We start from the raw sequence: 3,665 nt of genomic DNA, 5'->3' as shown, positions 1-3,665 counted from the left end.
TTCCTTCTTCTGCTAATTGCTACTAATGTCAGGAACTCTGATAAAATAATGAACAATGAAGTGTTCTTTGAGCGCAATGTCACTTTCTTATTTGCAAATTCAGAGGTCAGATGGCTTTTCGCATTAAATGATATTCTGGGTCTGATTAGGAGATCTCTGAAAGCCTGGCCAAAGTGCCCAAAAGGAGGAAAGAGTGCTGGCGAAGTTTAGCTGAAGAATTGCTGGGTTTAGAGCTCTGGCCGCTGAAGAAGTGGCTACTACAGAGCAAAGGCAGTTGGATGAGCAAAAAGGCCAGAACTGCAGGAGACTGGAGAACTTGGCGGGTTTAATGCACAAGGTTGGGTCAGGAGTAGGGGGTGAGAGCAGAAGGTGATCTGAACCACAAGGATAATTCTAAAGTGACTACATGATACATAAGTATTTACTTACAGTGATAGAAACTTCCAACACTAACAGCATGTTGGAGACCTTTCATCTATCTGTATTCCATCTTTCACACCAGCTGCACCCTGCTGATACCGATAGAGGCAAAGCAATTCCAACAGCCAACTGGGAAACATCCAAGCCTAGTAGGATGTCTGGTCGGTGCTCCCAGTCCAAAGTTCATTCGGATGTTTGGTGATAGATTCTCAGTCCTAAGTCCATTCACTGGATGCCCTGAGAGAGCCTGTCATGTGGCTGGGGGCCTGTTTGTGCGTGTGAGTGGATGGGTAGGTAAGAGGCTAGTTTTACTGCTGTAGTCATCGTCATTGCTGCTTGTGCTGTTCTGCTGGACATTGTGGGCATGCTATGATGCCACCAGAATGTGGCAACACTTGCAGGCTGACCCCAGCACGTCCTCGGGTGTTTTCATTGTTCACCAAAGCAATGCATTTTACTGTATGTTATGATGCAGATGTGATAATAAATCTAAATCTGAATTGTTTTCCTCTCTCTACTGGTAGCTGAGGGTTAAATTTCTTCTCCCTGTGGCACTGCATTGGGCCATTTCACTACAGCATAGAAACACAAGTTGCTGATGCCTATTGACAATGCTATGCTTTGGTTTGTCTGAATAAACATTAGGGTTTCAATAGTGGAAGTGGGAACACTACTGACTAAGGGATCTGGTCTAGTCACCTTACGTCATATTGAAACATCTGTACAGTAGCAAAGGGTAAGCATCCAGGAGAAATATTATTGTTTTTCATGCAGAGATGGAATGGCACATCGTTTGGGTGATAGCAAGTTCCCATTTCCTTCCAAGAAAATGTTTACTTATCTAATGTTGATTCTACCAGACACTTCAACTTTCAGATGCAATGTCAAGGCAGGGTCACGTCTTCTCTCTCACGTGAACACTAAAGATCCAGCGGCACAAATTTGAAGGCGTGTTGGAAATTATTCCCAGAGCCTTGGCAGTGTTCATGTCTCCATTATCACATGGCGTTTTGGGGGGAGTTTGCTGTGTTTTGCACTGTTTCAGGAATATGTTTGATGGCAAAACAACACATTTCACGGCGTACGTCAGTGACAATAAGACTGATTTTGATTTTTTCTGATTCTACTCCAGAAACTTAGTTGCCTAGATGAAAAGCAAGTACAGTCTGGTCAAGAGGAACTGAAATACAAGTACGAGCAGCAAGGAAGTAGTGTGAAACTGCAAGCTGATTACTGATGACTTACTAAATCAGCTCAAAAGTCATTAAACCACATTTGAAGTGGTGGCAGAATGAAAACTAGAAACGGTGCAATATTATGTGTCAATGTTTTACAAGCAGACAATTTATTTACCATTTTACCCAGCCATAAAGGCACAGGTGCTGAACGTTTAAAACAAAACTTCATGGAATTTTGGAATCTGGAGATATGGGGTTAGCACAGGAAGGTGGTGCCAAGGAGGAAGATTAATCGTGATTTTGTTAAATGGTGGAAGCAGTTTCCAAACGCCTTTCTTTCTTTGAACCTACTGCACATTTATTACTTCAGTGACATCTTGGAAGACAAGCTTTTGTTTACCATTCAAGATTCACAATGAAACAATCAGGGCACTTACCTGTTGATGGAGGGGAAGCAATCGGTTTGCCTCCCTGTAGTTTGAGGGGAAGCCTACCTGTAGAAGGAGGTGGATGTATCTTGTAAGCCACACCTCGGCACTCCATTGTAGGTCGCTGCATCTTATAAATGTTACCTGTAGCAGGCCCAACTTGTCAACGCTGACTATGTTACCCAGTCTTAATAGTTGTGGTTGACCCATAGCCCTCTAAACCTCTTTTGTATCACCTAGAAAGTTTTTTTAAATGTTATTCATGTTCCCCCCCTCAACGTTATTTCTGGGAGGCCAATAACTACTATCCTTTGCATGAATAAGCTGCCCCTGATGTCCCTTTTAACTTCCTTATGTCTGATCAAAAACCCATGCCCCCTTGTTTTTAGCTAAACCTCTCCGGAAAGGGGTGGGAGGAGACAATTTGCTTTCAGCATATCACTCCCTCTCATGATTTTGTACATCTCTATCAGGTAATCATAACCTAGGAAATAAAGTCCTAGCCTAACCAACTTTTCCTTGTAACTCGGGCCCCAAGGTGCAAGCAACATCCTGGTAAATCTTTTCTCTACTTTTTCTAGTTTAATAACATCTTTTCTTTAACAGGGCAACTGTAATATTCCAAATAAGTTGTAATCAATAATTTAAACCTGCCTCACTAATATCTTATTTAACTGTGAGTTGTCTTCCCAACTCCAGTCCTCAATGCCCTGACTGATGGAAGCCAGTGTGCCCAATGCCACCTTCACATCAGGACAAATTTACTTACTGGAGATGGTTTATTGGTTTATTTCTGCATAATACGGCTTTTCATTTAGCTATTAGTTCTAGTTTTAAGTGAAAATGTGTTTGTTTAAAATTAATTAAAAGGAGATTAAAATTAATAAAGCAATCAGGGTTTAATGTTGTATAATACATCAGGTGTTTCAAAACAGCATCAGCAAATACACTTTATTCTGTATGATGGAGATAAACGCAGATGAGCAAAAGGGTGGTCAATCAGGGAAAGGTTAAGGTGCCTCTTCGAGGAGGGAGGGAGGGGGTGATAGGGGCAGAGAGGGAATTTCATGGCTGAAGGCATGATCATTCAGAGAAGAGTGAGGATCATGGAGCTGGTAGTAGATGGATTTGAAAGTAAGGATGAGAAATTCAAGTGTTGCTTTAACTGGGAGCTAGTGCTAGTTTTCAGGCACAGGGATGATGGATGAAGGAACTTAATGTGAGTTAGGACACGGATCGAGTTCAAAATTACCTCGATGTTATTGGAATGAGAGCACCCTGCCAGCAGTGCATTGGAATAGTCCACAGGTAATTACGGCAAGGGTGAAGAATTCTTCAGTTGAGTTGATGTAAATATTGTATTGTGCAAAATCAATGAACACAATTCCATCTTACCTGATACAGCCATTTAAAAAAATTCACAGTACCTCATCACTACACCTCATAATATGTTGGGCATTTCCCCACAGCCAACCTTCCATTCTAAATGGTTCCCAATCCCCCGTCAATCCAGACTCTGCTCCTTCACCATGTTGAACACAGCTGGGCTTACTGTGCCCCAATGGATGGGTTTGAAATTCTCAATAACTTTCTGAATGACAATCTTCACACAAGGATACAAAAACATCTCAGAGTTCAG

The sequence above is a fragment of the Hypanus sabinus genome, chromosome 21 (genome assembly GCF_030144855.1).
Source record: "Hypanus sabinus isolate sHypSab1 chromosome 21, sHypSab1.hap1, whole genome shotgun sequence".
Taxonomy (NCBI): Eukaryota; Metazoa; Chordata; class Chondrichthyes; order Myliobatiformes; family Dasyatidae; genus Hypanus; species Hypanus sabinus.
The sequence above is the reverse complement of the archived record's forward strand: the minus strand, read 5'-3'. Positions refer to the sequence as shown.